Here is a 12,063-nt window from a genome sequence, read left to right as displayed (position 1 = left end):
ATTATGAATGTAAAATTCAAAGTATTCGACAATGCTTGACTTTCGCTCAAACATAAATAGTTCTAGCTTGCGCAGCATCAAATATACAAAGAAACAGACTAAAAACTGAGAAATTATGCTACTCTTAAGATGGATGATAGTGAAGATTTTTATATAGAATAGATGACATTCAAAACTGCGTGAAGATCTAGTAAGAAAAGAATGTGCGCGAGGCTATATTGGTAGAATCAAGTTTCTCGAGTTTTGGCTTCTCGGCATTTCGAAGCCAGAAGCTTCGCAGACCTCCGACTTCCCGTCACCCAGCGTGGTCGCAGGACTTGGCCTTAGTGCCTTTCATGGATGGATGAATGGACAAAAACGGCTGTAACATTTATAACGCTGCCACCACCATTAGTCCCCTGGGGGACTAATGGGGAGGGGAGCTACTCTTGCCCCCCTCCCCCTTCCACCCACGTTAGTCCGTCAAAGTCAAACCCTCAAGGCTAACCTTTGCATTTACGCCACTGGAACTAAACGTTGCGCCCTTACTTTATTTATTACTAAAGTGCGCCCCTACGGACCCAGGTGGCTCTAGTCAACGTCCAATTCAAACTTTGCAAAAATTTTATCGCTGCGATAAGTTTTTTCCTCGCTGATTACATTCAAACTTAAACAGCACTAATTTCACATTGGCACGCACTACAAGGAATTATAACACAGATGACACGCACGCACTACACACGTGACGACACTCCAATCTTTTTTTTTTTCTTCTTTATTGCAGGTTAATAAGAAATGAAAAAGCACACAGTCATTCATACACGTACAATTTGTTTAAGAGCGAATCAGCCACTTAGCGGCGGGTGCCAGCGCATTACAATCTTTGACACGCTAATCCACTGGCTTCCACGATGTGCTGGAACAGAGGCTGCGATCGTTAAAAAGTCACCTCCAACCATTAAACATGCCCTCTTCTACAATATTTGATGCTAAGGTGGTGTTAGGATACCTCCCCCTCTGTTCTGAAACAGTAAGTGCGTCGCTAACGCTGACCATCGGCGATGCAGCAGACGCCGCCATCTTCTCCGCGCGTTTGGGGGACTAAAACTGCATCCTGTCTTAGGAGGTTACTGCCGGTAGAGTGCAGTTAGTCTGTGACTGCCAGGAGCTGAGCTGGTTGGTATGACATTCAGATGCAGTTAGCTCTCATCATTTTCGCATGGTACCTTGCTCGAACCAGATGGTATCTTCGGGGAGTAAATGGGAGTTCAAAGGGCCAAATGCTGCCCTTAGGCCTTTGAGACCATCTTTTTTCCGTGGAGTGTAGCTTGTGCCACCTAGCTTAAAAAACACAGAAATCTGATTGCCCCTTTCCCCCTTCCAAGCCAATGCGTTTTTGTAACTATCACCAGGCCATGAAGGTGAACGCCAGGCAGACACTTGGTGGTTCGGGCAAAATAACTAAAAACATGGCATGGGGGTATACACCTGTTCCACAAGAACGCAGCCGTCTTGATTGTAGTTACTTATGGTAGGCGGTCAAACATCGTTTTGATCCCTCCACGCCGCTGGAAGGTGTTTACGAAAAATGCGCGATTGTCACACCATCTTGGTTTTGCCTCACCTATATTTTCTCGCAAATTCCAAGTTGGAATGTTTTATTAATTTTTCGTCCCGCATACCAGATACGGAACCCACGTGAGTGAGAGCGTCAGGAAACAGAAAACGTGTATACGCCAAAAAAAAAAAAGAGGGCTAGAAGATGAGTGGCACAATGGACAGACCATAACTGTCAACTGAAATTTATTGGAATACATATATAAAAATTGTAAAACTGCAAATGCGCAAAGAAGATACACTCAGATTAAAAAAAGCGAAAAAGCCGGACGACACTATGAATGACTGAGGCTTGGCTGAAAAAAAAGTACTTATTGGAAAGGGCTAAAGAAGAAGTGCTGACTACAGTCGACGCATGTGTCTTCATTGCAACGCTTCATTTATGTAACTTTATAGACGTTTTCTCTATCTTGTTGTTCTTTTTTCTTCTTTTTTCATTTCCCTCCAGCGAGCAAGAAGTACGGCGGACATGGCCTCCTCAGTAGGGTGTCTGGCTCGCTACCGAAGATTCGTGGGTTCAAACCTCGCCATAAATTTTTCAATTCCTTTTTTTTAAGGCGGATTAATTACCCTATAAAGCGAAGTCACTTGAGACATGCGGCGACCCTTAATTCTCATTACATGTCATGTCTTTTAATCACTTTCATTCCACGTGGGACGTCAAGTTTCACGTGAGCGTAATAGGTTGTTTGAAATTCCCGCGCGAGGTCATGTTGCGGTGACGTTATGACCCTATGAACCCTTCAGGATTTCGAAGGTCCACCGTTCCTAAAGGGTATCAATTTGAAGTCGGACATATAATTCGATAATAACCATTGCACAGATGGCCGCGGTACAGGACTCAAAGCTAGTTCGATAAGCACACATTCCAGTTTATTTAAGTTTTGCTTCACATGAAAGTGGCTCATTATGACAAAAAGAAAAATCCTCAATTATTTATTTTATTTAATATGGCGTGCAAGTTCGTACGTCCCTCGCGCACCTCGTCTGTTTGTTTACCCTCCCCATAGGTACGCGCCCACGTGCATTTGTTTTCCCCCGACCTCAACCGATGACGATGCCCTCTTGGCTGCCTCGTCATCGCGAGTTCCCTGCGCATTCTTTACGTTGACTTTTGATCGGCCCGCTCTTCCTTGCGCACCGATGAGCAAAACGATTTTGAAACACCTGCTCGCCGTATATGGGGATTCACGAATAGAGTGTTATGATAGCATTTGTGGCCATTTTCGTAAAAGATCTTGCTATCTGAAGAGTACTACCAAAGGACATAAAGACATATTTACAATGTCGAAGCTACTTTTCGTGTTTTTGTTTTTTATTCATTACGTTATAAATATTTTTCTTTCGGAATACTTGAGGTGACGGGTTTAGAAAGAGTTATGTACGTAAAGACGCAACGTCACGTTTCACGTAAGCGTTGTAGGTTGTTTGAAATTCTCGCGCGAGGTCACGCGACTGTGACGTCATGATCCTATCCACCAATCAGGATTTCCGGGTCCAGCCATCAACGCCGGCCTTTCTGCGACACGAACTCCATAACGCTCTCGCGTTAAAATAGAGCTCCCAGCCAAAGACGTGTGTTTTCACGCATTTGAAATTCCGCAATACAATTGTTATTTCAATATTCAATTCCTGGGCACTGCTATATAGTTGTGTACTGTAGTGTGGATCGCGTTCGTAGCATCCACAGTAGCCGTATATTCTCTGGAATATCAGACGCCGCGCCTGCATCTACCGTCCCAGAAACCATCAACCTTCTTTCTACCCAAAGGGTGCGCCATCTAGTAGTTGCTGTGTCAACTAACCGAGTCCGCCATTGTTTGGTCACGTGCTCTGAGCCTCTTGGACACCAGGATTCCCTCCGAGTTCGGTGTGAACTTGGCTCAGTTGCATCGAGAACGAGTGCAGCTGCGTCGGCGTTCGGCGAGCACTCGGAACCAATCACAGGCTTACTGTCTACAGAAATGGTAGCCGCCAATATTGTTCGATGGGCTTACAGAGTGTTTCCAACTGGTTGATCGTGGTCACGTGACTTATATAGGCCTCGTTTGCAATGTGGGCTGCAAGGAGGTGACAAAAGCGCCGACCGTCAGCAAGCGCCAGAGCCTCTCCTTATGCTTTCCTTTTTGTGACGCAACCATAAATGCGTTTCTGCATTTATGGTTCTGTTTTTTACAGTTCACACACCATTTACTTAAGCATAATATGTTTGCATATCCGTTACGGATTAACGCAATAGAATGTAACACCAAACTTCCGTACCTTTTTTTATATTTAAGCACACAACGTGACAGTTTTCGTGTCGCCCGCAATAAGCTCGCAAATCAAAAACAGTCGTCCTTGAAGTTTTTTTTAAGTTCTTAAGAGTTTTTGTTTTTCTCATCCTAATAACAGATTATGCTACGCTCTTTATTCATTCGCGATTTGGTGTCCCAACAAAGGCCTACCGAATCGCACATTTGAACCCAATTAAAGGGAGTACGGAAAGTGAGCTTCGCCCGATACCAGCTCCCGAAAGGCCGAACACCATGGAGCGAACATACAATACAATACAATACAATAAACTTTATTTTTCCAGAAGTACTGGAGGGGTCCCCAGACAAAAAGCTGCTAAAAGCAGCTTGACTGGGTCTGGACTCTGGAGAACATGTGCTGGAGAACCGGCGTATAGACGCTTTCAGGCAGCTATGCATGGGCGCCGCCATAACCGACCTTCAGTTTTTGTGTCCTCTTATTCCGTTCGCTTCACTTTATCATTACCACAGCAGGGGTGGTATTCTGGTCGCAAACAAGGAAGTGACGTAACGAGAACTTTGGGGCGGAGCCTCAAACTAGAATGATTCTTGTTTGAGGCTCCGCCCCAACGTTCCGGTTCACGCACGCGGCCAGCTAGAATCTGACGATCCCCCTACGTCACGATGACGTGTCCACGCAGTTGGGGCGCAGAAATCCCCGCATTTCGCTCTGTTCTTTTTGTTATCTCCTTCCTTTCCTACAGGGGTTAGAACGAGCGAATAACGGAGAAAAGGCTACCTTCCGGTAGATAGAAGGAAACAGAGAAAAATTATATTATCCTTTTATAAACTACAAACGATTACTTCAATAATTATGACGTAAAGTAAATTTAGCTAAGAAATCTCAACTTGTTTTCTGGAAGTATTTCGCTACGGTCTTTCAAAACAAACATGGCGAAAACCGGGGTAACGACCCCGTGGTGTTTGTGCCTCGTTTGCGTCGTTGCTTTCCCTGTTTCTGCACGATGCGGATGGCATTACGAGAAGAAAATATTATGTGAAGGTACGCTGCGACACGAATCATCCTTTGTGAAGCTGACGTGAACATAAGCTGCAAATGAAATGTCCTGTTTGCCTGTGAAGGAGACTTCAAATGGATACAAAGCTGACGACGACTCTGTGGTAATATATGACAAGTCGTGAGATCGACGCAGTGTGCACCGGGTGTGAATAGGCTGTGGATGATGCAGGAAAGTTTCTTCGGCAGTTTTAATAATGCTTTGCTCCCTTTGCTGACTGCAGTGATTACGTCGGTAGACCCCATAAGCCAAGCTCTTTCCTTTCGGCGCTGAACAAATGGACGCGACCGCATAACCTCGGGCAGTCTTTTTTACTTACTTTTTTTATTTGCAAAAAAGCTCGTGCAAAAGAAAGAAAACGGATTTAAATTTTTACACGTCCCTACATAGGTACCTCGCTATCCCATTGGCTTCATTGCGCGTGACGATTCAACGCTTTTTGCCATGGGAACGTTCGTGAAACTAGAAAGCCTCTGTTTGCCGCTAACAGTCACTTTTCAAGTTCGGGTTGTGACGACAAAATGACGTAAAAACAAGAATGTACGGGCGTATTTGCACTGTTTTAACTCGACAACCGTACCCTTGGCGTGATAAACTCAAAAGAACATGGCTGCGATGCTCGTCGGATCGACCGCGGCTGGGGTTTGACATGCGATCGGTCACTTGATCAACGTGCACACAAATGCTTTCGTGCTGTTGGATGAGCCCATTCGGTGGCAGGACAGGGTCTAAGAGCACGGTGAGCTGGCGTTAATCGTCTGCGGTATAACACTGGCGGGATGCAAGACTTGGATTCTATTTGTGCCGGAGTTATGAAGCTTGAAAGTGGTGGTGTTGTTGTGGCTCGTAACGGCAGCCTTGCTGAGATTATGAAGACGGTAATAGACCTTCATTCAGCGTTGACATGCGTCAAGATTCAAAATCTCACCTTTTCACAAAGAGACCAACGCTTCCGTGAGCACGGAGGCAGCAGCCAACGCTGTCTGAGAAAGAATTGTGCCGCCACCACGACCACCAGTGATCGCCCCAACGGCAAGAAAACAAACGACAAGCTCATTGAGGGTTGTATAGCGCTGACTGCTGATTCATCGGACGACAAAGATGAATGATGTAAAACGCAATGAAAATTTGCCGGCGTTTTGCAAAACTAACGCGTTTCGTTGAAACTTTAATTTGTGGAATTTGTTAACGCCTTGAAAATTTGACGGGGACTGCATTGTGAACGCAGCCTTCACACAAGTGTTTTCTGAAGTGTGTGCTTTGCAAGCATGCATATAAGGACAGAAACACTGCCTATATGGTGCATAAAATAAAGGAAATTTCGCTTATCCTGATAATATTGACTATCTATTGAGTGCTGTTGGTAGTAGTGGCGTAGCCAGGAACTACTGAGTGGGTGAGGGGGGAGGGAAGTTGAAGTAACTGGGTTATTCATAACTTGGGGTGCGGGGGGGATGGTGTCGAAATTTGTGTGTATATTCTAGGGCCCGCCTGATTCGGGGGAGACGGGGGGGGGGGGGGGGGGGGGGGGGGGGGGGAGGGGGGCGATGCCCCATAAGCCCCCCCCCCTCCCCCCCCCCCCCCCCCCCCCCCTGGCTTCGCCACTGGTTTATGGGGAGCACGAGCATCCTACATTCACAGGCTGCCATAAGCACGTGCATAGCCACTGAGCTCGTACCACAATGGCAAGACAGTTGCTGACATTCTTCACGTTACGTAGCAGTTCTTTCTTTAGTACATATGATCGCTTTTCCTTCACACATCAACTCTGCTTCCGCTCGTCGATTGTTCTTGATGGTGATAAGTCAACAGTGCGTATATGCTCTGCATCACAGGCCAATTTAAAAAATCCACTTAACACTACTTTTTTTAATTTCAATGAGTTACTGTCACTCGAAATGACAATCTATTTAATTGGTATCATAACCTTGTAGGGCTATGGTATCTTTATGTAGGATTATGGTACCTTTAGTGTTTTTCTTGGTGACGGAGATGACAACCATCCACAGGAATTCACTGGCTGAATTTCTGGTCTACAGTGGGTTACCATACGCTACCAGACTAAACAACTAACGATTCATTTTAGGACATACCTGTTCGTAGTTCATTGCAGGGCATCGAACAGTGTTTTTTAGGACTGCCCGATGACTCACATGCAGCTCTAGAAGCTTGGCGTGAAAAGGTAAATGATCTAATTGATTCAATAAAATGCCATCAGCAACCCATCCAGAATTTATTGCGTGATTGACCGTAGCTACAAACCGCAACAAATGGTCAACTGTAGACATAGGTGCGAAGCGTGCACTAACTTCGAAGCGGTGGAAACCCTGAAGTTTTAACGTCAACTTTACACCATGTTGTTAAGGGCAAAGCGGTGTTTGCGGCAAAGTGTTGAACTCCTTCAAAACGGTGACGGTCTCCTTCAGACCAATGCTGATGGTGACGAAGGTTCAGTTAGATTCTAGGTTCACTCAACGCACCTCGCGACGTCGGTGTGCTTGTCGTTGTGGCGACGAAAGCCTTCTTTCGCACATGCCTCAGCTGCCTCGGTCCGAGGTTTTGTCGACCCAGCCGTCTCCTCCCAGCCGGTTGATAGCAACACTCGCGACGGCCGTCACGACTCTGATCTCCATCGACTGGGCATTAGCTATGTGATCATCGGTGGCAACCGTGCCCTTGTAGCTCCCCGTTGCGAAAAATCTCTGTGTGATTCGATCAGTAGCTGCTGCTTGACCGTCATCATCTCTCATCGCCGCCACCTCTCGTCGCGCAGCTGGTCACACTGCGATCGCACGGTGCTTTTCGACAAGCGTTAATTGTCGTCAGAAACATTCGTCGTGCATCGCGGAGGCAACCGGGTGCTCGCGGAAAACCCGTCATTGTACGCGTTGGTCGAGCCATCGTTGCGCAACAAGCATCGCCACCAATCTCTACGCTGTAGAATCCTGCCCAAAGCCTGTTCCTCTTCGTGCAATACAAACAGAAGTTACAAGCACGAGCACCATAGAGTTATTACTGTAATAACTCTATGATGAGCACATCACCCCGAACGTCTTGCACGATCGTTGGCCTACACTGCGCAAGCGCGCCTGCTCGACAGGGCCGTTGAAAGCCTGGAACACGTTCTTGTAGCTCCTATACTTGCACTAGCTCGCACTCATAGTAAAACAGAGAGTAGGGTCTGTCGAGTAGTACCGCAGTAAATGGAGTTACGCGACTTCCACTATGTGCTACGTAGGTCGGACGTGGTCATACGTCACTTTGTCGTCACGGTCCGAACTCGAAGAGTGACAGTTACGGCAAATGGTTGCTTTCGTGTTTCGCGGTCGTCCCCATGGAAACTGTGTGAAATTATCACGCGCGCTGTGGCCAATAGGAGCGCGCGGTTCGTAGGGGGAGGAGTTTTCGAGAAACACCAACGTGACCGTTTATGACCAGAATAGCACTCCAGGACAGGTTATTGCCACTTATATGTGTTACTGCGTCCTTCTCCCCAGTATAGGCCTTTCTGGAGACTCGTCAACGCTCGCTTCAGTGGGGGCGGCTCAGTCTGGGGCGTGTTTAAAGCGTGTATACTTCGCCCCTGTGATACGTTCGAGCTACACGCGGCACAACAGCTATACTGTTGTGAAAGCCACACGCGGAGCAAACACCGCCGAACACAATTCGTTGTTTTCTTTCGCTCCGCGGGATCCAGTCTGACTACTCAATCCCACGATCATGAAGGTACCTTTACAACTGGCACCGTTAGAGCCGTGCCCCAGCTGCTAATACGTCACACAAAACAGTCTGAAGACAACGCGTGAGGCCTGTTTCTTTCTTGTATACCGTGGTCCTGTCACATTTACAACAGAAGAACTCATTTACACTAGACGCGCATGTATATACTTGTCACATTTTCATGTACACTAGACGCTGCACCGCGGGCCTCTATGGTACGGGCTACTGCCTTTCCGCGATGTCGCGGCTCTCCAGAGCCAGAAAAATAAAGACTAAAAACTAAACTCGTCTGCATTCATGGTCGAACATATATATGCAAGAAGCAAATCTGCTTCAGACATGATTGAGGCATGTTTGCGAATAAATCTGTCGTACATGACATAGCAGCAACACCATGTACTTTTGTATCATGTACAAGTAGTGCGATGCAGCTTTGTGTTCGGCGACGAATCGATTCGCGGTGCTCTGTGTGTGTGGCATGTGCTTAGAACCCAAAAGCACGGGCTGGTGTGCCGTTTGAAAGGGACATGCGTTAACGCTATCTTTAGGCTTGCCGTGTTAACGGAGAATGATTCCCCTTGAAGGTTCAGTGAAAGAGGTGTACTAGATTGTAGAATATTCGAGAAAACAAACTGACGTAAATCTATTCCCCAACTTCATGTCTCTTTTCAAGACTCGTTTAACGATTCTTTGTAACCATCGTTCTAAGCCACCGGAGGCGAAAGGAGCAAGTTTTCCTTTTAATGGTTTGCTGCACTGCGGTATCATCAGAGGCTCTCGTAAATCAAGATGTTTAGTGCGTCGTAAAATACATCGCTTTCACTTGTTTAGAATCGACGCGCGCGTCGAGCTTCCCCGTCTTGCAACGAAATGCTAGGTGAAGCCGCAAAGGCGGCGCAGTACCAGCGTAACTTCAGTGGGCTCGGACATTTTCCCTCACTCGTACGCACTCTTCCAACGTAGATCATTGAGATAAAAAAAAAGAAAGCTAAGATACTTTTCCTACTGGACTACTGGGGCCAGATTCTCAAAGCGAACTTACGACGAAAAAAATGCGTACGACAAATTTGAGAGAAAATCCGTATTCTCGAAACGAAATTGTCGTAACTTTTGCGCAGGTTACGACAAAATCCTACGACAGCTCCGAAGCTGTCTTACGCACTTTCTACGATCAAATTAACATGGCCGACAACGTCGCTCAGTTGCTCGGTCGCGACGACCCAACGGACATTTATTTTTCTACCTGCTCTTCTTGCGCGTCCCGACTTCAAGCAGCAAGAAAAAAATGAAGTACTTGAAACCGACCACGACGAACATGAACGCTGGATCCAGCCACCCGGAAAAGGCAACAAAGGCGACGATCCCACCGACCAAGCGAGCTCGGCAGAATATATAGGCCTAGCAGGCACTCCGACCCGTTCCGGCGCAGCATTGCTCAGACGGTCCTTGGCCAAGACCGATTGCCCACGACCGGCTGGCTTGCTGAATGGAATATGCCCGCGCGACCCTTGCGGACCCTCCCCGTATGGATAGTTTGATAGCTGAACTAAATTGTCAACCGATTCCCCTTATCATCTCGATCACCTTGTTTTCCGAGGCAGCGGTGACGAAAGCTGTCGTCGAAAAGGGACTCCTCGATTCCATCTCCTTGTTTTGTGTGATATAGAGCTCAAATAAACGCCGTATGGATTACCTTCGCAACACGGTATGTACACTTTGTTATTAGTATGCCATTTTTAACTGTCGAGCTGTATCAGTTTGTGGGAGCTACGCGATGCCGGTCCAACCTTTCTTTGCCGAGTGTCACGTCAGTATCGAGTTGCAATCGTAGAAGATCGGTCCCGAAGCGCTTACCGAAACGCAGTCTGAATCCAGCACTTCGATCAAACGCACGCGTCCGCTCCGAGTGTGAACAGGTATTTGCGTGACTCTTGCTGACACTCTCGTAGTTCAAACGTATCTTTTTTTAACGTCGGCTCACTCCTGCATTTCCGAGCACGCGAGAAACGCCGCGGCGGTTTGTTTCCTTCTACGTCGCTTTGCAAACGACTGGCGACAGTTGTGTTGACTTCGTAGCGATCGAGTTTGTAGCAGTCAACGAAGCGTTTAAATCCTGTTAGCGTCGATATACCACTGCACGGACACGAACCCCAGACAAGCGGTGGTGGAAAGGTCGCCCGCGTTTATGAGAATCAGCTTGAACACTACACATTTACACACAGACAGTACAGGACATACACGGAGCTGTCTATCAACGAGTGGTTAGCCTGTGTTTGTTATTAAAAATCCACGTGCTCCGAACTATGCCTAGCTCTCTAATTGGTTGTTCGTTTTGCCGAAGACGCCGTTGCCATAGCAACAGCACCGGAAGTCATCGTTTCTCCGTAAGAGGTCGTAACTTTCCTCCTCTCACTTAAGATCGCGTTTGTGAATACCGTTCTCGCCTCATCTTACGATGATCGTAACTTTACGAACTTCGTAGCTAAGTTGTCGTAGGTAAGAGGTTTTTTATGAATCTGGCCTCTGAACTGCGGGCCACTGCCCTAGGGTTATATTCAAGAAACAAAAAAAAAAAAAATTTCGTGGTCTCCTACTGCTGTCAATTTCTATTCGCGTCTCCAGCTCGACGCTCGCCCTCCCGCGGCGGAAACGGGAAGCGCTCTAGTGAGGATCCCCCGATTCTCCTGCTCAGCGGGCACGGCAGAACTGCTCACGATCATGGCTCGCGAAATGCCATTTCCGAATGCAAACAACACTCTTCACTGTCCCTAAGTAGTGCTGCAGCCGGTATGGGATTTTACCTTACTGGACAGTTTTAGTATTGCGCAATGAAGCAAACGAAAGCCCTGTGCGTTTGCGTTAGAGTTGCGTGCACCACACTATGCGTGCGCCTCATCGCCATGCGCCATCCAGACGGCAATTTTGGGCTCCGCGCACGCGCAGTGTCGAACACGCAAAGCTAACGGAGACACACAGCGCTTGCATTCGCTCGTATACGCAATACTAAAACTTTCTACTGTTTCATCGGCTTCCAACGCCAACTAAACGTGCTGCAGTGAGCAGACGTGCAAGCAGGCAGGCGTTCCTTCGAACTGGAAAGGCTGAGATTCGCAAAACGACGTAGCGTAAAAATGAAAGTAACCAAATGTTATGAAAAGATTAATAATTAAAAAGTGTTTTATTTTTTATTTGTATTCTTTTTTTTTTTTTTCACTTTTGGGCATTTAGTTTGGAAGGATACTCGCAACGACTTTGGACGTTTTCCCGATTGTCAAAAGTCGCGACTTTGATAGCAAAATATACTTTACACACAATTGATGTAATTTTACATGGATTTTTCACATTAGCTAGAATGTTTTCGTTGATTTTAGACTATTTTTATTTTATTACATGGTAATTAAAAATGTTGCGATTGGCACCAGTGATGATATTAG

Source organism: Ixodes scapularis, unplaced genomic scaffold (assembly GCF_016920785.2).
Source record: "Ixodes scapularis isolate PalLabHiFi unplaced genomic scaffold, ASM1692078v2 PGA_scaffold6__148_contigs__length_123643588, whole genome shotgun sequence".
NCBI lineage: Eukaryota > Metazoa > Arthropoda > Arachnida > Ixodida > Ixodidae > Ixodes > Ixodes scapularis.
This window is presented reverse-complemented; position numbering follows the sequence as displayed.